Source organism: Rhinoraja longicauda, chromosome 22 (genome assembly GCF_053455715.1).
Source record: "Rhinoraja longicauda isolate Sanriku21f chromosome 22, sRhiLon1.1, whole genome shotgun sequence".
NCBI lineage: Eukaryota > Metazoa > Chordata > Chondrichthyes > Rajiformes > Arhynchobatidae > Rhinoraja > Rhinoraja longicauda.
Window position 1 is genome coordinate 2,414,379 of NC_135974.1, and position 27,722 is coordinate 2,442,100.

The 27,722-nt window shown below is 44.9% G+C and overlaps 1 protein-coding gene across 1 annotated transcript in view; it reads left to right on the plus strand.

Annotated features, from left to right (window-relative positions):
- The window catches only part of cdh22 (cadherin 22), an 882,037-nt gene that overhangs the window by 57,615 nt on the left and 796,700 nt on the right, over positions 1 to 27,722 (plus strand). The window lies entirely within an intron of this gene.

A 27,722-nucleotide genomic window follows, 5' to 3' on the forward strand; every position in this document is an offset into this window, starting at 1 on the left:
TACATACTGTAGTAACAGGGCAGACACAAAATGCTGGAGTAACTCAGCGGGTCAAGCAGTATCTCAGGAGAGAAGGAATGGGTGATGTTTCGACCCGAAACGTCACCCATTCCTTCTCTCCTGAGATGCTGCCTGACCCGCTGAGTTACTCCAGCATTTTGTGTCTACCTTCAATTTGAACCAGCATCTGCAGTTATTTTCCTACTATAGATGCAGACTCTCTGATGTATGGTATTGAAATAAAGAACAGTGCCATGACCAGGGTCAATAGACAATAGGTGCAGGAGGAGGCCATTCGGCCCTTCGAGCCAGCACTGCCATTCAATGTGATCATGGCTGATCATTCTCAATCAGTACCCCGTTCCTGCCTTCTCCCCATACCCCCTGACTCCGCTATCCTTAAGAGCTCTATCTAGCTCTCTCTTGAATGCATTCAGAGAATTGGCCTCCACTGCCTTCTGAGGCAGAAAATTCCACAGATTCACAACTCTCTGACTGAAAAAGTTTTTCCTCATCTCTGTTCTAAATTCCATTGGGCAGAGCCGGTGGCCAATTAGTTCAGATGCCTTTGGAAATTTGGAAAGTGTTTGAACAAACTTGGATTGTTTTACCGAGAATGTTGGAGTTTGAGGGGGAGACCTGTTAGAAGTTTACAAAATAATGAGAGGCACACATAGACAGGGAGAACCTCTTTTCCAAGGCGGGTATATCATATACTAGAACGCATTGCTTTTGGAAATTTTGATGATGGTTTCAAATCAATGCTGTGTGACAACATTTAGTAGGTCATTGCAGCCCAGAGGTATGAACATTGATTTCTCTAACTTTAGATAGTTCCTCTGTCCCTCTGTTCCCCTCCCCTTCCCAGTTCTCCCACTCTTCCTGTCTCCACCTATATCCTTCCTTTGTCCCGCCCCCCTGACATCAGTCTGAAGAAGGGTCTCGACCCAAAACGTCGCCCATTCCTTCTCTCCTGAGATGCTGCCTGACCTGCTGAGTTACTCCAGCATTTTGTGATACCTTAGTAGGTCATAAGGTCATACACGTGATAGGAGTAGAATGAGTCCATTCAGCCCATCAAGTCTACGACGCCATTCTATCATGGCTGATCTATCTTTCCCTCTCAACCTCATTCTCCTGCCTTCTCCCCATAACCCCTGACACCCGTACTAATCTAGAATCTATCTATCTCTTATGCCTTTCTGTTATGTCTTATGCCTTTCTGTTTGAGTAATGTTGTCAGGGGTTATGGGGAGAAGGCAGGAGAATGAGGTTGAGAGGGAAAGATAGATCAGCCATGACTGAATGGCGGAGTAGACTCAATGGGCCGAATGGCCTAATTCTGTTCCTGTCACTTCTGAACTTATGGTAGACACAAAATGCTGGCGTAACACAGCGGGTCAGGCAGCATCTCGGGAGAGAAGGGATGGGCGATGCTTCAGGTCGAGTCCCTTCTTCCGACCCTTTTTTCCCCGACGCTTCTGAACTTATAATGTCCATCATTGAAACATCATTGTTGGAGGATTCACAAAGCAGTGACCTTTGAAACATACTCATGCAGAGTCGTGTTCCTTTGGCGGAAGCTTTGTGCGAGCATTAGGAGCTGAGCGTGGCTGTCAGACTATGAAAGCTCAGGTATGCAATGACAAGCTGACATATGACTGGTTGCAGTGTCAGAGATTTGGCAGCAACTTCAAATGAAACCAGGAAAAGATTGAGAGTGGGTCATGATCAAGAGAGGTGACGACTATAGCAGCAGCTGTCTGAATCAGGGTGGGGGGGGGGGGTGGAGGGGTGGAGGGGTGGAGGGGTGGAGGGGTGGAGGGGGGGGGGTGGAGGGGGGGGGGTGGAGCGGTGGAGGGGTGGAGGGGTGGAGTGTTAGGTGCCTTTATGAACCTCGTTATCAGACCTCTTATTTTGTATAGTTCTGATTTAATGTGTTTTGAAGGCGTCTTCTTCAGTCAGTCAGCCATTTGTTGAGATCCTGAAGGGTTTAGACAATAGACAATAGACAACAGGTGCAGGTGGAGGCCATTCGGCCCTTCGAGCCAGCACCACCATTCAATGTGATCATGGCTGATCATTCTCAATCAGTAACCCGTTCCTGCCTTCTCCCCATACCCCCTGTCTCCGCTATCCTTAAGAGGTCTATCTAGCTCTCTCATGAATGCATTCGGAGAATTGGCCTCCACTGCCTTCTGAGGCAGAGAATTCCACAGATGTACAACTCTCTGACTGAAAACGTTTTTCCTCATCTCCGTTCTAAATGGCCTTCCCCTTATTCTTAAACTGTGGCCCCTTGTTCTGGACTCCCCCAACATTGGGAACATGTTTCCTGCCTCTAACGTGTCCAACCCCTTAATAATCTTATACGTTTGCGAATGGAGGAACTCCTAGGATGACGTATATTTAGTTTGGTTTAGTTTACAGATACAAAATGGAAACAGGCCTTTTCGGCCCACCGGGTCCGCACCAACCAGCGATCCCCGCACATTAACACTATCCTACACACACTAGGGACAATTTTTTACATTTATACCAAGCCAATTAACCTACAAACCTGCACGAATTTGGAGTGTGGGAGGAAACCGAAGGTCTCGGAGAAAACTCACGCAGGTCACGGGGAGAACGTACAAACTCTGTACAGACAGCGCCCGTAGTCAGGATCGAACCCGGGTCTCCGGGTACTGCATTCGCTGTAAGGCAGCAACTCTACCGCTGCGCCACCGTACCGCAAATTTAGTCTTGGATTTATTCTGGAAGTAGGAGCTGCCTTGTGCACTGAATAATCATGTGTATTATTGCTGGACAAGGACAGTCAGCAGAAATTCACCATTTCAATAACATCCGTGGTTCTGCGTAAGCTTGCGATTCTTGGCTCACAACCAGAGAGCAGAGAAATTGGGTGGGTTATTCAGTGAAGCCTCCCGGCCACTCCATCTTCCCCCCTCTCCCATCGGGCAAAAGGTGCAGAAGTGTGAAAACACACATCACCAGATTCAGGGCCGACTTTCTTCCCAGCTGTTTGCAGGAAAACTAAATCATCCTACCACAACCAGAGAGCAGAGCTGAACTAATATCTACCTCATTGGTGACCCTCGGACTTTGCTGGCTTTACCTTGCACTAAACGTTATTGCCATTATCATGTCATTACACTGTGAATGGATGGATTGTAATCATGTGTTCCCTTTCCCTTGACTGGATAGCACGCAACCAAAGCTTTTTGCAGATGCTGATATGTCAGGGATGTATTGGCAGGGGTGGTGTGACAAGCAGATATAATAGTGGCACTTAACAAAGACAGTTAATATGTTGGGAATGACGTGATATAGATGACATGCAGGCAGAGGGGGTTAATAAAATGATGGTGAGAGTGGCAAAGTTTCAAGGCATCATGTTCAGCTAAAATGCTTGTTCCTGAGATGTACTGATCTGTGATCTACATTCTATGTTCTTTTTGAAACATCTAAAACGAATAATAAAAGATTTCCTCTCATCTGAAGTCACTAGAAAATAAGTATATCCGGATTCAAGAAGTCTCCTGTTATAGAAACATGGATACATAGAAAATAGTTGCAGGAGTAGGCCATTTGGCCTGTACGCACCGCCATTCAATATGATCATGGCTGATCATCCAGCTCAGTAACCTGTACCTGCCTTCTCTCCATACCCCCTGATCCCTTTAGCAACAAGGGCCACATCTAACTTCCTCTTAAAATTACCAATGAACTGGCCTCAACTACCTTCTGTGGCAGAGAATTCCACAGATTCACCACTCTCTGTGTGAAAAAAAACATTCTCATCTCGGTCCTAAAAGACTTCCCCCTTATCCTTAAACTGTGACCCCTTGTTCTGGACTTCCCCAACATCGGGAACAATCTTCCTGCATCTAGCCTGTCCAACCCCTTAAGAATTTTGTACGTTTCTATAAGAAAGTTATACATTTAGTAAGATTCTCCCGCATGTCATGAGGGGCAGATTCCCAGCTGGTAATTATAGAGTCGTACAGCTCCAAAACCGACCCTCCGGCTCCACTTGTAAATACCAACCAATTGTCCATCTTAGCTAATTCTATTTGCCCCGCATTTGACCCATATCCCTCTATATCCCTTTAAAACTTTCCTATTCACGTATCTGTCAAAATGTCTTTGAAAATATCTTTGGGCAGCACGGTGGCGCAGCGTTAGAGTTGCCGCCTTGTGGCGCCGGAGACCCGGGTTCGATCCCGACTACGGGTGCTGCCTGGACGGCGTTTGTACGATCTCCGCGTGATCGCGTGGGTTTTCTCCGAGATATTTGTTTTCCTCCCGCACTCCAAAGACGTGCAGGTTTGCAGGTTAATTGGCTTGGTGTATGTGTAAATTGTCCCAAGTGTGTGTAGGATCGTGTTAATGTGCGGAGATCACTAGTCGGTTCGGACATGGTGGGCCGAAGGGCCTGTTTCCGCGCTGTGTCTCTAAACTAAAAAAGTACCTGCCTCAACCACTTCCACTGGCAGCTCGTTCCGTACGATCCACCTCTGCTTGGATAGGTTGCCCCTCAGGTTCCTATTTAATCTTTCCCACCTCACCTTCCCTAGTCTCACCTGGGAAGCATTTTCGCAGGATGGAAAAATCAAATGCCAGAGGGCACAGCTTTATGGTGAGAGGGGCAACGTTTAAAGGACAAGTTTTGTTTTACACAGAGGGTGGGATCATATCATATCATATCATATATATACAGCCGGAAACAGGCCTTTTCGGCCCTCCAAGTCCGTGCCGCCCAGGGATCCCCGCACATTAACACTATCCTACACACACTAGGGACAATTATTTCTATTTTACCCAGTCAATTAACCTACGTACCTGTACATCTTCTCTAATTTCAAATAACCCTTGGTTTCCCCTCTCTCTCCCCCTTCCCAGTTCTCTGACCAGTCTGACTGTTCCCCTGATTATATTTTATCTTTGTTGTCATCTTCTCCGAGCTAACAATGATCTAGTCTACGTTTTCCTTGATCCACGTCTGCTTTGATGTCTCATTTTCACACCTTACACCTCCGTACATCTGCGTCTCCCTCTCCCTGGGCTCTCAGTCTGAAGATGTGTCTCGCCCCGAAACATCACCCATTCCTTCTATCCAGAGACGCTGCCTGTCCCGCTGAGTTACTCCAGCGCTTTGTGTCTATCTTTGGTGTAAACCTGCACCTGCAGTTCCTTCCTGCACATAGATAAGTGATGTTCTTGGCATTATGTTCGGCACGGACACTGTGAGCTTAAAAGCCTGTTCTTTTGCTGTACTGTTAAACATAAGCCCCCTCGTTCTTGATTCCCTCTACCCTGGGGAAAAAAGACCATGCTCTCTTTCACTCTACCTGTTACCCTCATGATTTTCTTCATCAAAATAAGAATACCACCTCAGTCTTCTATGCTCCAAACTCGGTTTCTGGACTCCTGGGAACATCCTCGTAAATCATTCCTGCGCTCTTGCCAGATTAATAAAATCTTTCCTATTACAGGGAGAATTTTTTTTAAAAAAAATCATCAGAGGTATTGCAGGTGTGTTGAACCGATTCCCACAAGGGTGCCATGGTGGCGCAGCGGTAGAGTTGCTGCCTTACAGCGAATGCAGCGCCGGAGACTCAGGTTCGATCCCGACTACAGGCGCTGTACTGTATGGAGTTTGCACGTTCTCCCCGTGACCTGCGTGGGTTTTCTCCGACGGGTTTTCACCAGACTGTGAAGTGTCAGTGTATCTGTGAGTGAATAATAAAGGAAGAGAAAACACAGAAAGTATTAAATTGGAACAATAGCGAAATGAGTATGTAGCAGTTGAACATCACCCAGTGACACAGCTAGTGGAGCCAACACCCTACAGATCCAGTGACCAAGGCTCAATCCTGACCTTGGGTTCAGATTTGGATTTAGATTAAATTCATAAATTCTTAAATTCATTAGTGATAGCAGCAGAATTAGGCCATTCGGCCCATCAAGTCTACTCTGCCATTCAATCATGGCTGATCTATCTTTTCCTCCTACCCCATTTTCCTGTCTTCTCTGCACCCGTATTAATCAAGAATATATCTATCCCTGCCTTAACATTATCCATTGATTTGGCCTCCACAACCACCTGTAGCAAAGAATTCCACAGATTCACCACCCTCTGACGAAGGAGTTTAGAAGGATGAGGGGGGATCTTATAGAGACGTATAGAATTATGCAAGGGCTGGACAAGTTGGATGCAGGAAAAATGTTTCCAATGTTGGGGGAGTCCAGAACCAGGGGCCACGGTCTAAGAATAAAGGGGAGGCCATTTAAAACTGAGGTGAGAAAAAGTTTTTTCACCCAAAGAGTTGTGAATTTGTGGAAATCTCTGCCACAGAAGGCAGTGGAGGCCAATTCACTGGATGAATTTAAAAGAGAGTTAGATAGAGCTCTAGGGGCTAGCGGAATCAAGGGATATGGGGAGAAGGCAGGCACGGGTTACTGATTGTGGATGATCAGCCATGATCACAATGAATGGCGGTGCTGGCTCGAAGGGCCAAATGGCCTCCTCCTGCACCTATTCACAAAATGCTGGAGTAACTCAGCAGGTCAGGCAGCATCTCAGGAGAGAAGGAATGGGTGACGTTCCTTCCTTCTCTCCCGAGATGCTGCCTGACCTGCTGAGTTACTCCAGCATTTTGTTAATAAATGCCTTCGATTTGTACCAGCATATGCAGTTATTTTCTTATCCTCCTGCACCTATTTTCTATATTTCTATGCTTCTATGTTTCTATGAAATAAATTCCTCCTCATCTCCTTCCTGAAGGAAGGTCCTTTAATTCTGAGGCTATGACTCTCATCACTAGAATTTATTGTTATATTCACCAGGGTGCAATGAATTTTCTTGTAGGCATGAAGCTCACAGAATAAGTGACACACATTCTGTAATGAAACATCCAACAATGAATACAAGTCCAAAGCAGCAGAATGGTGCAAGATTGCAGAACAAAATCTGAGCAGTGCAAAAGAACATTGTACAGTAACAGAATAATGGAATGAGATATTAACATTATGCAGCAACACCTCTGGGAAGCAAGTGTGAAAAAAGTGATTATTTCAGAAGTCCAATCGCAATTGCAGTTGCATCAGACGGTGGTGAGACCGCATTTAGAATATTATGTTCGGTTCTGGGCACCATGTTATAGGAAAGCTTGAAAGGGTTCAGAAAAGATTTACGAGGATGTTGCCAGGACTAGAGGGTGTGAGCTGTAGGGAGAGGTTGAGTAGGCTGGGTCTCTATTCCATGGAGGGCAGGAGGATGAGGGGAGATCTTATAGAGGGGTACAAAATCATGAGAGGAATAGATCGGGTAGACGCACAGAGTGGGAGAATCGAGGATCAGAGGACATAGGTTCAAGGTGAAGGGGAAAAGGTTTAATAGGAATCGGAGGGGTAACTTATTCACACAGCAGGTGGTGGGTGTATGGAACAAGCTGCCAGAGGAGGTTGTTGAGGCTGGGACTATCCCATCGTTTAAGAAACAGTTGGACAGGACTGGTTTGGAGGGAAATGTACCAAGCGCAGGCAAGTGGGACTAAGGTAGCTGGGACATTGTTGGCCAGTGTGGGCAAGTTGGGCAGAAGGGCCTGTTTCCACGCTATATCAATTCATGACTCTATGACTCTATGACTCTAATCGCGGTGTGGAAGAAGTTGTTTTTGAGTGACATTTCGGGTCAAGACTCTTCTCCAGACTGCGAGTCTTTGAGGAAGGATCTTGACGTGAAACCTCACCCATTCCTTCCATCCAGAGATGCTGCCTGCTCTGCTGAGTTACTCCAGCATCTCGTGTCGGTCTTCGGTGTAAGCCAGCATCTGCAGTTCCTTCCAACACAAGTTGTTTTTAAGTCTGAATGTCCACGCCTTCGAGCTCCTGTATCTTCTCCCAGGAGCTAGAAGAGAAGAAAGTTGTGGCAGGCATTCTTGACACTATCTCCAGCCTACCCTCCCAGATGCAGTGCAATGAAGATGGACCAGACAGAAGAAAGCGATGAGGTGATGGATTGCCCTGTGTTCATGATTCTCTGAAGGTTCAGGCGGTCTACAGCAGAGCAGTTGCCACACTCTGAGATATTTTCTGTATTTCCAAAATACATTCTGCAGAGCATCTGTGGAAGTTCAAAGGAATCCTTGTGGACATGCAAAATTGCCATGTTTTCTCAGACGAGGAGGCGTGGGGCGGTGACGTCATCTTGTCCCGTATTTGGGAGTGAGATAGTCGGCACCCCTTTAGCAAGGTGACCAAAACTAAACACAATGCTCCAAATGTGGCTTCACCAACATCTTGCACCATGCAACATATCATACCAATGTCTGCACTTAGGAAGTGTTGACAGGACCTGATTCCACATTACTGGAAGCCTGTAGTTCTTTAGAGTTCTGGTTGGATGGATTGGAACTGAATCTAAGGTTGGGAGTTAAGTACCACCTGCCCATAGAAATGTGATTTTTAAAAAGAAAACTTTGGAGGAAAATTGAGTTTCTCGGTGACGAATTGAATTGAATTGCCAACATGTTGTACTGTAAGTGGAGAGACGTGTATATTTGCTGGCATTTCTCAATGCTCACTCTTTCCTAAATTCTTTCTGAGATTTTTTTAAATTTTGAACATGACACCACGATGGATGATGTGGCTGTGAAAAGCTTTGTTCACATGTCTGTGACCAGATGCTTGGTAGGATGTGAAATGCAGAATGACAGAGCACTGGAACTGGTGCAGGGCTGGGGTGATATATCAATCCTGTTTGAAGTTTATTTTGTGCCATTTGCGGGCAGAGAATACCCACGCGGGTCACGGGGAAAATAGAACAAAACTCCGTACAGACAGCACCCGTAGTCGGGATCGAACCCGGGTCTCTGGAGCTGCAAGCACTGTAGGGCAGCAACTCTACCGCTGCGCCAATATGGCTGCCCTCACTGCTATGCAAAATGTTTAGTGTAGTTCAGAGATGCAGCGCGGAAACAGGCCCTTCGGTCCACCGAGTCTGCACCGACCAGCGATCCCCGCACATTAATACTATCCTCTACACCCTAAGGACAATTTACATTTATACCAAGCCAATTAACCTACAAACCTGCACGTCTTTGGAGTGTGGGAGGAAACCGAAAATCTCGGAGAAAATCCACGCAGGTCACGGGGAGAACGTACAAACTCTGTACAGACAGCACCCGTAGTCGGGATCGAACCTGGGGTCTCCGGCGCTGCAAGGCAGCAACTCTACCGCTGCGCCACCGTGCCGACCAAAGCTTTAAGCTAGTTCCTCCAAAGTAATCATTCCTTCCTGAAAGTTGGTAATGCTCTCAAGCAGCTTTTGGAAGGGTGAAAGATGTCTGAGATGAGAAAAAACTTTCTCACCCAGAGAGTTGTGAATTTGTGGAATTCTCTGCCGCAGAAGGCAGTGGAGGCCAATTCACTGGATGAATTTAATAGATAGAGCTCTAGGGGCTAGTGGAATCAAGGTATATGGGGAGAAGGCAGGCACGGGTTACTGATTGTGGATGATCAGCCATGATCACAATGAATGGCGGTGCTGGCTCGAAGGGCTAAATGACCTCCTCCTGCACCTATTTTCTATGTTTCTAGGATATAGAATACATTTACTGCCCAGAGCAAATCAACAAAATAAATAAAAATGAAGAACTATTCCACTCAGAAGCTGGATGTAGAAAATAAAAGTTACCTCAGGACAGCAACTTTTAATTTAGTCTCAGGCCATGGGCATTGCTGAAAAGGTTAACTCTAATTGCTTGCCAGCTCAGTGCTTGTGATGCTGTGTTAGAGATGGTGGCTTCTTTAGGTGGCTCTGGTTTGTGACACACAAATGTGGAAAGAGTGTAGTGATACAATCCCAAGAGGGGGAGGTTTAGTCTAGTTATGAGATACAGCGCGGAAACAGGCCCTTCGGCCCACTGAGTTTGCGCCGAACACTATCCTACACCCACTAGGGACATTTTTATACATTTATCAAGCCAATTAACCTACAAACCTGTATGTCTTTGGAGTGTGGGAGGAAAGTGAAGATCTCAAGAAAGGCCATGCAGGTCCCGGGGAGAACGTACAAACTCCGTGCAGACAGCACCCGTGGTCGGGATTGATCCTGGGTCTCCGGCGCTGCGTTCACTGTAAGGCAGCAACTCTACCGCTGCGCCACCGTGCCACCCGAGGTGTGTGACTGTGAGTTCTCGCTCCTACTGCACTGTTCCTTTGGGTGATAGAAGTCATGGACGTGCAGAGCACAAGTATATTGTGGGGAAAAAAAATCTCCAGCCCAAAAAACACCACCAAATTCCCATTGTGCAGGAAGGAAGTGCAGATGCTGGTTCAAACCCGAAGATAAACACAAAAAGCTGCAGTAACTCAGCGGGTCAGACAGCATCTCTGGAGAAAGGGAACAGGTGACGTTTCGGGCCGAGAACCTTCTTCAAACATTCCCATTTTGAGCACCAAATTCCCATTGTTGCTTACTCCCTTTGTGCCTGAGAGCAGGTCCAAGATATGGGATACATTAACCAAATACTCTTGGTTTAATTTATTATTGGAACTTTAAGTTTAGTTTAGTTTAGGGCGCAGAAACAGGCTCTTCGACCCACTGAGTCCACTCCGACCAGCGATCCCCGCACACAACACTATCGTACACACACTAGGGACAATTTTACATTTATACCAAGCCAATTAGAAACATAGAAACATAGAAAATAGGTGCAGGAGGAGGCCATTTGGCCCTTCGAGCTAGCACCGCCATTCATTGTGATCATGGCTGATCATCCAGAATCAGTAACCCGTGCCTGCCTTCTCCCCATATACCTTGATTCCGCCAGCCCCTAGAGCTCTATCTAACTCTCTGTTAAATCCATCCAGTGATTTGGCCTCCACTGCCCTCTGTGGCAGAGAATTCTACAAATTCACACCTCTCTGGGTGAAAAAGTTCCTTCTCACCTCAGTTTTAAATGGCCTCCCCTTTATTAACCTACAAACCTGGAGTGTGGAATATGGAATGTGGGAGGAAACCCACGCAGGTCACGGGGAGAACGTACAAACCCTGTACAGACAGCGCCCGTAGTCGGGATTGAACCCGGGTCTCTGGCACTGTATAGCTCTACCGCTACACCACTGTGCCATCCTATGTGCACTGTACAGTGGACTCTGGTGTTATATGTCAGCATTGATAACATTTTGAAAAAAGGAAGATGACGGAAATTTGCATGTCTGAAATGACTTAACAATTTCTACACGAAGATATTTATTTCACAAAATGCTGGAGTAACTCAGCAGGTCAGGCAGCATCTCAGGAGAGAAGGAATGGGTGACGTTTCAAGTAGAGACCCTTCGTCAGTCTGACCCGAAACGTCACCCATTCCTTCTCCTGAGATGCTGCCTGACCTGCTGAGTTACTCCAGCATTTTGTGAAATGAATACCTTCGATAAATACCTTCGATTTGTACCAGTATCTGCAGTTATTTTCTTACACTAACAATTTCTACAGATGCACGAAGAAAGCACATGGTCCCTGCAACTCAGTACATTGTGCGAACCAGCCTCCCCACCCTACCAGTTGATGGTGTCTGCACATCACACTGCCAACATAATCGAGGCCCACTCACACCCCATTCATTCCCCCTTCTCCCCTCTCCCATTGGACAGAAGGTACAAAAGCTTGAAAGCATGTGCCACCAGAGTCCAGGACAGATTCTTCTCTGCTGGTACCACTTCTGAAAGGACTTCTCCTAAGCTGAGGATGTGGTCTTCATCTTCCAATCCACCTTTTGCTGACCTGCCTCTTTTTTGTCTTTACTTTCTCAGCGACTGTAACACTATATTCTGTGCTCTGTGCCCTTTCTCTTTTTGCACCACCTGGTTTAGTTGTAGTTTTAGAGATACAGCGCGGAAAAAGGCCCTTCGGCCCACAGAGTCCGCGCTGACCAGTGATCCCCGCACATTAACACTATCCCACACACACTAGGGACAATTTACACTTACACCAAGCCTATCAACCTACAAACCTGTACGTCTTTGGAGTGTGGGACGAGACCGAAGATCTCGGAGAAAACCCACGCAGGTCACGGGGAGAACGTAAAAACTCCGTACAGACAGCACCCGTAGTCGGGATTGAACCCGGGTCTCCAGCGCTGCATTCGCTGTAAGGCAGCAACTCTACCGCTGCGCCACCGTGACCGCCATTTACTCGTATATGGTTGAATATAATCATGTATGTGAAGGAAGGAACTGCAGATGATGGTATAAAATAAAACTCCAACAAAGAGAGTTGTGTGCAGCAGAGGTTCAACATCCAGTGCTATTTCCTGAATAATTTACACAGCGGCAACAAAAATTCCGATGCCTAAAGACCAAAGTGTGGAGTTTTATGACAGGAGAGAACATTGTTTATAAAAAAAGGAAGCAAAAACACTCCCCTTACAAACTGCTCCCGAAGCAATTATTTTTATAGTACAATACAATACAATACAATACAATACAATACAATACAGTACAATACAATACAATACAATACAGTACAGTACAATACAATACAATACAGTACAGTACAATACAATACAGTACAATACAATACAATACAGTACAATACAATACAATACAGTACAATACAATACAATACAGTACAATACAATACAATACAATACAATACAATACAATACAGTACAATACAGTACAGTACAATACAATACAATACAATACAGTACAATACAATACAATACAATACAATACAATACAGTACAATACAATACAATACAGTACAATACAATACAATACAGTACAATACAATACAGTACAATACAATACAATACAGTACAATACAATACAATACAGTACAATACAATACAATACAATACAATACAATACAATACAATATAATACAGTACAATACAATACAATACAATACAATACAATACAATACAATATAATACAGTACAATACAATACAATACAATACAATACAGTATAATGCAATACAATACAATACAATACAGTACAATACAATACAATACAATACAATACAGTACAATACAATACAATACAATACAATACAGTACAATACAATACAATACAATACAGTACAATACAATACAATACAGTACAATACAATACAATACAATACAATACAATACAATACAGTACAGTACAATACAATACAATACAATACAATACAATACAGTACAATACAATACAGTACAATACAATACAATACAATACAATACAATACAGTACAATACAGTACAGTACAATACAATACAGTACAATACAATACAGTACAATACAATACAATACAGTACAGTACAATACAGTACAGTACAGTACAGTACAGTACAATACAATACAGTACAATACAATACTGTACAATACAGTACAATACAGTACAATACAATACAGTACAGTACAGTACAGTACAGTACAATACAATACAATACAATACAGTACAATACAATACAATACAGTACAATACAATACAATACAGTACAATACAATACAGTACAATACAATACAATACAGTACAATACAATACAATACAGTACAATACAATACAATACAATACAATACAATACAATATAATACAGTACAATACAATACAATACAATACAATACAATACAATACAATATAATACAGTACAATACAATACAATACAATACAATACAGTATAATGCAATACAATACAATACAATACAGTACAATACAATACAATACAATACAATACAGTACAATACAATACAATACAATACAATACAGTACAATACAATACAATACAATACAGTACAATACAATACAATACAGTACAATACAATACAATACAATACAATACAATACAATACAATACAGTACAGTACAATACAATACAATACAATACAATACAATACAGTACAATACAATACAGTACAATACAATACAATACAATACAGTACAATACAGTACAGTACAATACAATACAGTACAATACAATACAGTACAATACAATACAATACAGTACAGTACAATACAGTACAGTACAGTACAGTACAGTACAATACAATACAGTACAATACAATACTGTACAATACAGTACAATACAGTACAATACAATACAGTACAGTACAGTACAGTACAGTACAATACAATACAATACAATACAGTACAGTACAATACAGTACAATACAATACAATACAATACAGTACAGTACAGTACAGTACAATACAATACAATACAATACAATACAATACAATACAGTACAATACAATACAATACAATACAATACAGTACAGTACAATACAGTACAATACAATACAATACAGTACAGTACAGTACAGTACAATACAATACAGTACAGTACAGTACAATACAGTACAATACAATACAATACAATACAATACGGTACAATACAATACGGTACAATACAATACAATACGGTACAATACAATACGGTACAATACAATACAGTACAATACAATACAGTACAGTACAGTACAGTACAATACAATATATCTTTATTGTCATTGTACAGGGGTACAACGAGATTGGGAATGCATCTCCCATACGATGCAATAAATTAATTAGCTCATCAGTATAAATTTATACAACCCAGTTAAACAAAATTAGAAACTGTTTTAAAACAGTACAAAGTTCAAGTAGATCTGTGTCGGTTCACTGTGCGATGTGACCATCCGGCTCAGCAGGACCGGTTCATAGCAGCTATGGCCCTGGGGATGAAGCTGTTCCTGAGTCTGGAGGTGCGGGTGTAGAAGGCCTTGTATTGTCTGCCCGATGGTAGAAGTTCGAATAGACTCTTCCATAGGTATGAGGAGTCTTTGTGGATGCTGGTGGCTTTTCTGAGGCATCGTGCGTTGTAGATGTCCTCCAAGGCTGGTAGCTGTTTTCCAATGGACCTGAGTTCTATGGGCTACCCGCTGAAGAGCTGTCCTCTCTGCCTCTGTGCAGCTGAGGTACCACACAGGGATGCCATGCGTTAGGATGCTCTATATGGTGCAGCGGTAGAAGGTCGTCAGCAGCTGTTGGGGTGGACCAGACCGGCACAAAAAGATGGAAAGATGGAGTAATGCAGCGGGTATATTGTGAAAATAAACAATTATCTCCAGCCCCAAAACACTGCCAAAGTCCCATTGTGCAGGAAGGAACTGCAGATGCTGGTTTAACCATGAAGATAAGCACAAAGAGCTGGAGTAACTCAGCGAGTCAGACAGCATCTCAGGAGAAAAGGAATAGGTGGCTCTTTGGGTCGAGATACTTCTTCAGAGAATCATGTGTAGATGGTTTATCTGGATAGCATGCAAGACAACATTTTTTCACCTTATCCTGGTATACCTGAAAATAACAAACCAATATCAATGCCAACACCAAGATTCAAAATCCACTCCCGACTAGAGTAGTCTTTAGTAAAGTGCTGATGATGGCCCATGCAGGAAGGAACTGCAGATGCTGGTATAAACTGAATATAGACACAAAAAGCTAGAGTAACTCAGCAGATAGTGAAGATGGTTGTGAAAGATTGCAGCAGGATCTGGATCGATTGGCCAGGTGGGCTGAGGAATGATTGATGGAATTTAATACAGAGAATTGTCAGGTGTTGCATTTTGGGAAATCGAACAAGGGCAGGACCTACACTGTAAATGGTAGGCCTTTGGGTAGTGTTGTAGAGCAGATGGGTCTAGGAGGAGCAGGATGATGAGGGGTGATCTTATAGAGGTGTACAAAATCATGAGAGGAATAGATCGGTTAGAGGACATCGGTTCAAGGTGAAGGGGAAAAGATTTAATAGGATTCCGAGGAGTAAACTTTTCACACAAAGTGTGGTGGGTGTATGGAACAAGCTGCCAGAGGTGGTAGTTGCGGCAGGGACTAGCCCATTAGACAGGTACATGGATACGGCAGGTTTGGAGGAATATGGACCAAGCGCAGGCAGGTGGGACTAGTGTAGCTGGGACATTGTTAGCCGGTGTGGGCAGGTTGGGTCGATGGGTCTATTTCCACACTGTATCACTCTATGACTCTATGTCTACATCACTGGAGGCCTGTGACTGGTGGTGTGCCTCGGGGTTGGGTGCTGGGCCCGTTACTGTTCGTCATCTACATCAATGATTTGGATGAGAACATACAGGGCAAGATTAGCAAGTTTGCTGATGATACAAAAGTGAGAGGTTTTGCAGATAGTGAAGATGGTTGTGAAAGATTGCAGCAGGATCTGGATCCATTGGCCAGGTCTCGACCCAAAACGTCAGGCATTCCTTCTCTCCAGAGATGCTGGTGAAGGCCTAATTGTCTGATGTGCCCTCCCATGTTGCAGATGAGGCTCTGAACCACGACTGAAAATGTTTGGCGCAAGTGGACGTAAGATTCTGCATCATCTCAACTGCAAGTAGAACACCAAGCACAGTTCCAATGAGATTAGTGACCAGTAAATCTAAATTAAATCATATTCCCATTCATTTCAGTAAAGATGCGGGTTATTTCTGCTGAGAAATTACTTTATGCAACAGAGTTTCAACAAATCAGAATTAATTGGACTGACTGCAATGAATTCTGAAACAACGTGCAAAACAAATGCAAAGTCTTCATTTCATCCCTAATGATCAGGGACCTGTTCTTTCCTCATTCTTCCACAGCTGATTATATTAAAATAGACAAATCTCAAACTTTGTGATAAGACAACACAATTAATGAGCGTGAGGAAAGATGCGAAGGTCGGCTACTTGCTTCCTCGATCAACAATTGACGTCCTTCGCATCCAAGGCACTTGGCATGCGGCCTAGTCAGACTCTCACACTTGTCTGGTAGCTTGACTGCTGGCTTTACACTTTGCAAGCCACTGCACTGCTTTGCCTCACTGATTACCGATGTTTGACAGCACAATTTTAAAAAAATGCAATGCAGCACAACAAAAATGCATGGTTGTAGATACAGCTGGCAAAAGATTTGCTGCAGAATGCAGAGGAAATTCCAAACCAAAAAAAAAAAGTTTTTGACCAGCTTCTTCAGCGGTTTTCCTTCATTTCCTGTGGGAGTCATTTTGTTGATTCATAAGGCCATGGGTGGATGGGTAGAAAATCCATTTCCCAGCAAATTCATGGATACATTTTTGAGCATGTATTTACAGTCCTTTCATTAACGAGCAGTGGAAATCCTAGGCTTGTATACACTGGAATTTAGAAGAATGAGAGGAGATCTTATCGAAACGTATAAGATTATTAAGGGGTTGGACACATTAGAGGCAGGAAACATGTTCCCAATGTTGGAGAAGTCCAGACCAAGGGGCCACAGTTTAAGAATAAGGGGTAGGCCATTTAGAACTGAGATGAGGAAAAACCTTTTCAGTCAGAGAGTTGTGAATCTGTGGAATTCTCTGCCTCAGAAGGCAGTGGAGGCCAATTATCTGAATGCATTCAAGAGAGAGCTAGATAGAGCTCTTAAATAAAGCGGAGTCAGGGGGTATGGGGAGAAGGCAGGAACGGGGTACTGATTGAGAATGATCAGCCATGATCACATTGAATGGCGGTGCTCGCTCGAAGGGCCGAATGGCCTCCTCCTGCACCTATTACCTATTGTCTATTGTCTATTGTCTTTCGCTTCATTGCCATTTAAGCTAACAAAACATGGTGTGGGACATTTATGTCAACTCCCAAAGACTTACAGGTATGTAGGCAAATTGGCTTGGTAAAAGTAAAAATTGTCTCTGGTGTGTGTAGGATAATGTTAATGTGCGGGGATCGCTGGTCGGTGCGGGCCCGTTGGGCCGAGGGGCCTGTTTCCGCGCTGTATCTCTAAACTAAACTAAACTAAACGTACCAAGTATCAAAATAACCTTTCAGGATGCATCGTTTAGATTTTTGTGATAATTTTCTTGTATTCATCTTGGTCGTGAATGAAATATGTTCCATGAAGGTCATACCTACGTCAGAAATATCCATTAGCATATTTTCGACGTGTATGGTTCAAAATTCAGCAACTCTACTCTAAATCACACCTTCAATACAGTAAACGTAGCCCTCCCCAGAAGATAGTTTAGCATCACCTGCTCAACAACAAAATGGGATGGAGAAGCAATGAGTCATCGTCCTGCACCTCAAGAATTAACATGCAGTTCTGAAGAGGTGGCCCGGACCTGAAAATGAACCTTCCTACGTCCGCAAATGCTGCCTGACCTTCCAAGTGCTTCTGTTTTAATTAAAATACTGTACGTCCAGTTTCAGATTGAACTTTACATGATCAGATTTATTGCCAAAGGCAGTGGCCAGAGCTTCTGGCATGGACTCGTAGTTTACAACTAAATGTTGTCGGTCTCCTCGTGGTGAGCCCTGTCAGGCGAACGACAACAGACAGACACAGCAGAAGCAGAAACACCAGAAATAACAGCGGACAACCAACAACAGGTTGCAGCCCAAATGCAACCTGAGTCGCTGCAGCTTGGCGCCAACCCGGAGCATGCGCCCTTCTTAGGGCGGACACCTACAGATGTGGAACCGCGTGGCATCACCCTGCTGCAGCTGAATGCGGAAGGCCTCACCAAGGCAAAGACCACCATCATTGAACATCTGCTACAGACCCACAAAGTCACTGCAATCCTGCTCCAAGAGACTCACGAAAGTGACCGCTCCCATCTGAAGATCCCTGGTCATACCCTGGCCGCCTGCACCGAGAGCCACACACACGGGATCGCCACTCTTGTCCACAGCGCCTGGAGGCCGTTACATAACTTCTGCTGCTTCAAACGCAAGAAGAACTAAATATGAGATGATCAGACCAGTCAAGGTGTTCAGACAGAAGACAGAATATACCTCTCAATATAGACACAAAAAGCTGGAGTAACCCAGCTGGGCTGGCAGCATCTCTAGAGAGAAGGAATGGGTGACGTTTTGGGTCGAGATTCTTCTTGAGTCTGAAGAAGGGTCTCGACCTGAAACATCACCCATTCCTTCTCTCCTGAGATGTTGCCTGACCCGCTGAGTTACTCCATTATTTTGTGTCTACGTTTGATTTAAACCAGCATCTGCAGTTTTTTTACCTACACATGTTTTACATTTTTAGATTTAGAGATACAGCGTGGAAACAGGCCCTTCGGCCCACCGGGTCCGTGCCGACCAGCGATCCCGCACACTAACACTATCCTACACACACCGGGGACAATTTTTACATTTACCCAGTCAATTAACCTACATACCTGTACGTCTTTGGAGTGTGGGAGGAAACCGAAGACCTCGGAGAAAACCCACGCAGGTCACGGGGAGAACGTACAAACTCCCTACAGACAGCACCCGTAGTCAGGATCGAACCTGAGTCTCCGACGCTGCATTCGCTGTAAGGCAGCAACTCTACCGCTGCGCCACCGTACCGCTCGTTCACCGTTGGTGAAATGGTAGATGTATTGGTGTGGGACTTTTTGGGAGAGAGCGACCATAATTAAGGGGCGTGGCTTAAGGGGCGTGGCTGTGTTCTGCAGCTGCGGCTCACCGGCAGTCTCTCCGTTTTTTTGTGTTTTTTTGTCATTGTTGATGTTAAATGTACGTTTTGTTTTATTTTTAATTCTGTGTATGTAGGGGGGTGGTGGGGGGGGGGGTTGGGGGAAACCTTTTTTTCCATCTCCTCCTCAACGGAGATGCGACCTTTACCGTGTCGTATCTCCGTTCGCGCTACGGCCTAACATCGTGGAGTCGGCGGCCTCCAGCTGGGATCGACCTCGAAGACTCCGGTCGCAGGGCCTGGACTTACCATCTCGGAGGCTTCGGCCGTGGGCCCTGCAGACCGCAACATCGGGAGCTCGCAGGTCCCTGGCTGGCGACCGGCTTTTGGGAGCTCCAGCCCTAGCAGCTTCGACCGCCCCGAAGCACGAGGCACGATCAACCCGCCCGCAGGCCCTTCATCGCCCTGCGTGGCTCGGCCGCAGCACTTTACATCGCCCGGTGGGGGCTCAGGACTCTCATCACCCTGCGTGGCTCGGCCGCGGCATTTTCCATCGCCCGGTGGGGGCTCAGGACTTTCATCGGCCTGCTCGGCTCGACCCTGGGACTTTCCATCGCCCGGTGGGGGCTTCAAGGGGTTGGGAGCCTCGATCGCCTCGTGGCGCCACGGGAGAAGAACGAGGAGGAGATAAGACTTTGCCTTCCATCACAGTGAGGGTATGCCTAGAGCAATCACTGTGATGGCTGTTTTGTGTAAAAAATTGTATCTGTGTGTCTTGTGTTCTTTAATGTCTACTGCTGGACCCTGACGTGAGAGGACGCTGGCGTTGAGTATTCGCCGCTTTTCCATCAGGATAGTTTGTCTGTTTGTCTGTTTGTTTCTATGTTAATTGTATTTGTAAAGCGCTTTGTGCATGTGTTAAGGCGCTATATAAAATAAATATATTATTATTATTATTATTATAATTCTGCAAAGCTCAAAGTGGTCATGGAAAAAAATCTGAAATTACAGGATGGCCAAGTTTACATCTGCACTGGGGAAGTGTTCAGAGAAGAACCAACATAGTTCCTGAAAGGTTAATAGTCACAGGTAGCAAGTACAGGGAACCATGGATACAATGGTTATTGAGGCCTGGATAAAGAGAAAAGAAACCAAAACATATGCTAGGTGTTGGAACTAAAGACTGCGTAGGTCGGACAGGAATAAAAATATTTGGAGGAAGATGTTTCAAAAGGAAATTAAGAAGATAAAGAGAGGTCCTGAAAAGCAGGATTAAGGTTAATCCAAAGGTGTTACAAAGGTATACTGAGGAGAACATCTCATTCCACCACCATAACTGGCATTACATACCCACCACTCTCAGGCAGTGTGCAGGGCATGTTAATGGGACCAAAGCTTAGTTGTTTTAGAAAGGGAAGAAGAGAGAATCCAGGGGATTACAGGCTGGTGAGCCTCATGACTTCACCACAGAAGGCTGTGGAAGCCACGTCAATTGATATTTTTAAGGCAGAGATAGACAGATTCTTGATTAGTACGGGGTCTGAGGAGAAGGCTGGAGAATGGGGTTCGGGGGAAGAGATAGATCAGCCATGATTGAATGGTGGAGTAGACTTGATGGGCCGAATGGCCTAATTCTGCTCCAAATACTTACAACCTTATGACTGTGCTGGGGAATCTAATGGAGAAAGTTTTTTGGGGATAGGATTTACTCCCATTTGGAAGAGAACGGGTCAATTAGGGATAGTCGACATGGCTTTATCGCGGGTAGGGTCTTACTAACTTGATTGGGTTTTTTGAGGAGGTGACAAAGGCAATTGTTGAGGGTAGGGCAGTGCGTATTGTCTACATGGATTTTAGTAAGGCGTTTGGTGAATTCCCCCCATACTAGGCTGATCCATAAGATTAAGATGCATGGGATTAACGGTGACCTGATCGTATGTATTCAGAACTGGGCTAGTGATAGAAGAAAGAGGGCTGTGGAGGAGGGACAGTATTCAGGCTGGACTTCTGTGACCAGTGGAGTTCCGCATGGATCTGTGTGGGACCTCTGTTGTTTATGATAGACATAAATGACTTAAGACATAAACGTAGATGGGTTGGTTAGAAACATAGAAAATAGGTGCAGGAGGAGGCCATTCGGCCCTTCGAGCCAGCACCTCGTGATCATTGTGATCATGGCTGATCATCCACAATCATTGTGATCATGGCTGATCATCCACAATCAGTAACCCGTGCCCAACTTCTCCCCATATCCCTTGATTCCGTTAGCCACTAGAGCTCTATCTAACTCTCTCAAATCCATCCAGCAATTTGGCCTCCACTGCCCTCTGTGGCAGAGAATTCCACAAATTCACAATTCTCTGGGTGAAAATGTTCCTTCTCACCTCAGTTTTAAATGGCCTCCCCTTTATTCTAAGACTGTGTGGCCCCTGGTTCTGGACTCCCCCAACGTTGGGAACATTTTTCCTGCATCTAGCTTGTCCAGTCCTTTCATAATTTTATACGTCTCTATAAGATCCCCTCTCATCCTTCTAAACTCCAGTGAATACAAGCCTAGTCTGTTCAATCTTTCCTCATATGACAGTCCCGCCATCCCAGGGATCAATCTCGTGAACCTACGTTAGTAAGTTTGCAAATGTCACCAAGATTGCTGGAAACACAGACCGTGAGGAAGGCTGTCAGGATGTTGATCAGCTACAGCAGTGGGTGGAGAAGTGACAGAAGGAGCTTAATCTGAGCAAGTTGTGAGGTGCTGCACTCGACCCGAAACGTCACCCATTCCTTCTCTCCCGAGATGCTGCCTGACCCGCTGAGTTACTCCAGAATTTTGTGTCTACCCATCATGTAAAGTTCAGTCTTTAACTGGATGTACAGTATTTTAATAAGTGCAGAAGCACTTGGAAGGTCAGGCAGCATTTGCGGACAAAGAAAGGTTCGTTTTCAGGTCCGGGCCACTTCGTCAGAACTGCATTTTAATTCTTGAGGTGCAGGACGATGACTAACTGCTTATCCATCCCATTTTGTTGTTGAGCAGGTGATGGTAAGCTGTCTTCTGGGAGGGCTATGGTTTCTGTATTGAAGGTGCGATTTAGCATCACCCATTCCTTCTCCCCAGAGTTGCTGCCTGACCCTCTGAGTTACTCCAGCATTTTGTGTCGACCAACAAAAAGACTAAACATGATTACAATCAGGCCGTCCGCAGTGTACTGATGGTGGTGAGTGCCTCGAATGCGTTGCCTGGCCTGGTGGTCGTGTCAAATATGATAGCGGCAGTAAAAATCCTTTGGATGGACATATGGATATGCAGGGAAGGGAGGGTAGAAACATAGAAAATAGGTGCAGGAGTAGGTCATTCGGCCCTTCGAGCCTGCACCGCCATTCAATATGATCATGGCTGATCATCCAACTCAGTATCCCGTACCTGCCTTCTCTCCATACCCCCGATCCCTTTAGCCACAAGGGCCACATCTAACTCCCTCTTAAATATAGCCAATGAACCTGCCTCAACTACCCTCTGTGGCAGAGAATTCCACAGATTCACCACTCTTTGTGTGAAAAAAAAGTTCTCATCTCGGTCCTAAAAGACTTCCCCCTTATCCTTAAACTGTCACCCCTTGTTCTGGACTTTCACATCATCGGGAACAATCTTCCTGCATCTAGCCTGTCCAACCTCTTAAGAATTTTGTAAGTTTCTATAAGATCCCCCCTCAATCTTCTAAATTCCAGCGGATATGGATTATGTGTAGACAACTCAGAGTTGTTCCAACCTGGTCCATGTTATCATAGAAAATAGCTGCAGGAGGAGGCCTTCTGGCCCTTCGAGGCAGCACCGCGGCTCGAACATGTTCTATGCACTTACTTTACCACTCCATCTATGTGTGTTGCCAATCTCAGGGAGCTATGGACTGGAGTTCCCATATCCGTCTCTACAGCAATGCTGTTATGGATCTTGCTATTGACTGTATAATTTCCCCTTACATTCGATCTCATAAACTGCAACACCTCATATTTGCTCGCATTAAACTCCACTCAAGTCTTTAACCACATACAACACAGTTCAGTACATCCCAGGTATAGAACTTTTGGCCCAGTGTCAGTGGTGAGAGTTGCTGCCTTACAGCACCAGAGACCCAGGTTCGATCCTGACTACGGGCGCTGTCTGTACGGAGTTTGTACGTCAGTCACTGAAAGTAAGCATGCAGGTACAGCAGGCATTGAAGAAAGCTAATGGCATGTTGGCCTTCATTGCGAGAGGATTTGAGTTGGAGGTCCTAGGAGGTCCTAATGCAGTTGTACAGGGCCCTGGTGAGTCTGCACGCGCAGTATTGGGTGAAGTTTTGGTCTCCTAATTTGAGGAAGGACATTATTGCTATTGAGGGAGTGCAGCGTAGGTTCACCAGGTTAATTCTCGGGTTGGCAGGACTGACATATGATGAAAGAATGGGTCGACTGGGCTTGTATTCACTGGAATTTAGAAGGATGAGAGGGGATCTTATAGAAACATATAAAATTCTTAAAGGATTGGACAGGCTAGATGCAGGAAAAATGTTCCTGATTTCGAGGGAGTCCAGAACCAGGGGTCACAGTTTAAGAATAAGGGGTAGGCCATTTAGGACTGAGATGAGGAAAAACTTCTTCACCCAGAGAGTTGTGAATCTGTGGAATTCTCTGCCACAGAAAGCAGTGGAGGCCAAGTCACTGGATGTTTTCAAGAGAGAGAGTTAGATTTAGCTCTTGGGGCTAACGGAATCAAGGGATATGGGGAAAAAGCAGGAACGGGGTACTGATTGTAGATGGTCAGCCATGATCATATTAAATGGCGGTGCTGCCTCGAATGGCCAAATGGCTGACTCCTGCATCTATTTTCCATGTTTATATGTACCTATGTTTCCCCACCCAACACAGTTTCAACACACAAACTGGGGGGGGGGAACAGAACATTGGGTTTTCCTGCAACTCCCGCCTGCTCTTTCTCCCCTTTCTGGTGGTCTCCTCTGTGCCTGCAGAGTGACCAATACTCATGTAATATCTAACATAGTTTGTGAATCGGATACATGTATCACAGAAGCATTAGGGTGAATAAAACCACTGGGCCTGATGGCATCTATCCCAGCTTATTGAGAGACGCAAGTGAGGAGATTGTGCAGCGGGAGTTGCTGCCTTACAGCACCAGAGACCCGGGTTCGATCCTGACTAAGGGCGCTGTCTGTACGGAGTTTGTACGTTCTCCCCGTGACCAGGTGCCCTTTCTCTGGGGCGCTCCTGTTTCCTCCCACACGCCAAAGACGTACAAGTTTGCGGGTCAAATGGCTTTGGTTAAAATTGTAAAATTGTCCCTCGTGTGTAGGATGGTGTTCGTGACAGGGTGATCATTGGTCAGCATGGACTCGGTGGGCCGAAGATCCTGTTTAGACGCTGTACATCTAAAGTCCAAAGTCTAATGATAAGGAGCCATAAGGAGCCCATCTGCAGTTCAAAATGTCCCAAGACCTGGACACTCTCTGCGCGGGTATAGTCACCAGGGACATGGAAATATCTCTGATCTCCCACTTACTGCAGGAGGAGCAGATGACTGCTATCTAGTCTAGTTTATTTTAATTTAGTTTAGAGATACAGCGTGGAAACAGGCCCTTCAGCCCACCATGTCCGCGCCAGCCAGCGATCCCCGCACATTAACACTATCCTACACCCACTAGGGATAATTTTTACATTTACCAAGCCAATTAACCTACAAACCTGTACGTCTTTGGAGTGTGGGAGGAAACTGAAGATCTCGGAGAAAACCCACGCAGGTCACGGGGAGAACGTACAAACTCCGTACAGACAGCGCCCGTAGTCGGGATCGAACCCGGGTCTCCGGTGCTGCATTCGCTGTAAGGCAGCAACTCTACCGCTGCGCCACCATGCTGCACCAATTGTTATCTCAGTCATTTCTTCTCAGAACAGAAAGACCAGTGTAGAAAAGTGTCGTAGATACCAAAGCCCAACACTTAGCAAAACCTGAACTTTGACCTCACAGCCCTTCACAAACAAGGCTCCCAAAATGGCTGCTACACACACTTACTACTGCGCGTTTACTACTACTTTGGTACTGCTGACCTCAGAGATACCACTGCTGGTCCCACAAGTGATTCCTAGCCTTCGACTCTTACACTCAATGACCTGGAAAGACCAACAGCATAATCAAGGTCGCGTCGCACCCTGGCCACTCCCTCTTCTCCCCTCTCCCATCAGGCAAAAGTTATAGAAGTGTGAAAACGCACACCTCCAGATTCAGGGGCAGTTTTTCCCCAGCTGTTATCAGGCAACTGAACCATCCGACCAACAACTAGAGAGCAGTCCTGAACTATCTACCTCATTGGAGACCCCCAGACTATTTCTGATCGGACTTTACTGGCTTTATCTTGCACTAAATATCATTCACATTATTCCCATCACCATGTATCTGTACACTGTGAATGGCTCGATTGTAATAATGTATAGTCTTTCCGCTGACTGGTTAGCGCACAGCGAAAGCTTTTCACTGTACCTCGGTACACGTGCCAATAAACTAAACTAAGATAAACTGGTCTCAGGCCTTTCATTTGTGAAGCTTTATTCAGTGTAGTACCGTGAGAACAGCATTCAGTCCAGGATAGACAGACGGGAGCATTTTAACCCTTTGTACCTGTGCCAGCTCTATGTAAAAGCTATTGTAAAATTAATTGCGTGGCATTCCTTACCCTAAGCAAAGTCACCCTTCATTCAAGGTTAATTTTCTTCTGAAATTATGTGATTTTTTTTTTTCCTCCTGGATATCTGACGGATTAATTGAATTTCTAAAATGTGCTGGCATAAGTGCGGGATTTACAATGTGAAAATACTGCTTCGGCAAACCGCAGGACAACAGTAAACAGAAAGGGTAATGGGGAAGACAAAAAGAGACCAGTTCACTAACATGGGTTCGTTCAGGGAGTGGACAGGAGTAAGCAATCCACATCCATTAAATTCTGTTCGTGTAGTCATGTAAAAACACGTTGTCACCTCGTTATCTCATCGACTATTGTGGGATCTTGCCCTGCACATAAACGTCCCACTTATCAGAAGTAATTAATTGGTTTTGAAATGTTTTCCGATGACCTGACAGGGGTAAATATAAATCCAAGTCTGATTCTCCTGTGCGGCTTCTCATTCCGATAGGCATTTGTTTCCTTCGCCATTAATCATTTGGAACCATAGAGATCCTTGCTTACCCTGAAGTACAATTTCTCACAAGAATGATATGACCTGCATGATCCAGAAAGCTAGAGGAAAACATTTTTCTTCGGTCCCATTACTTTTCGTTCTCTGTAGCCGTCCACATTATAATCACTTCTCCTGATTGCTAATGCAAAATAATGGAAAGTTGAGGCTGCTGACTAATGCGAAATTATCTTAAATCAAAAACCACACAATGCAGTAAAAAGCCCGAGCTGCCTCCTGATATGGATAATTTATTACCTAGTCCAACCAAAGTTAGTGATACTGCCATCAGTCCTGTTATATCAAAGCATGGTTGGGTCTGTTCCAACCCATAACATAACTCCAAGGTAGTTACAATTTGTATTCATGCCTTTCGTCATGAATCATAAACAGACAGTTACACCTTGCAGGCTGTGGAGAGAGAGCAGGCTGTAAAATATAGCAGAGTTCAGTGCACATGATGCACATTTACCTCACAAAGCTCATCCAACTTATATCTGTTAGCTCTTTATCAAGTCCTGCTCATCTGATAATAAAATGTAATGAGTAAATGTGGGCGTCACGGTGGCACAGCGGCTGAGCTGCCGCCTTACAGCGTTTACCATGCCAGAGACCCAGGTTCGATCCCGACTACGGGTGGTGTCTGTACAGAGTTTGTACATTCTCCCTGTGACCATGTGGGTTTTCTCCAAGATCTTCGGTTTCTTCCCACACTCCAAAGACATACAGGTTGGTAGGTTAATTGGCTTGGTGTAAGTGTAAATTGTCCCTGGTGTGTGTAGGATAGGGATCGCTGGTCGGTGTGGACTCGGTGGGCCGCGCTATATCTCCAAACTAAACTAAAACACCTGCTAACCATTAGCAATGGACAATGTTAAATACTGATGGGGTTGATCATTCCCTGGGCATTGCCACGTTGTTCTGAGCCAAACCTCCAACCTGTAACATCTGATAGGATTCCAAGCACTGCCTCCTTCAGGTTCCACTATTCTGAGATAATCCACTTTATCGCAGAAACATCAAAATCGTTACATTTTGTCAGCAACTAATCTCCTTCCCAATTCCACAAACAAGATCTTCC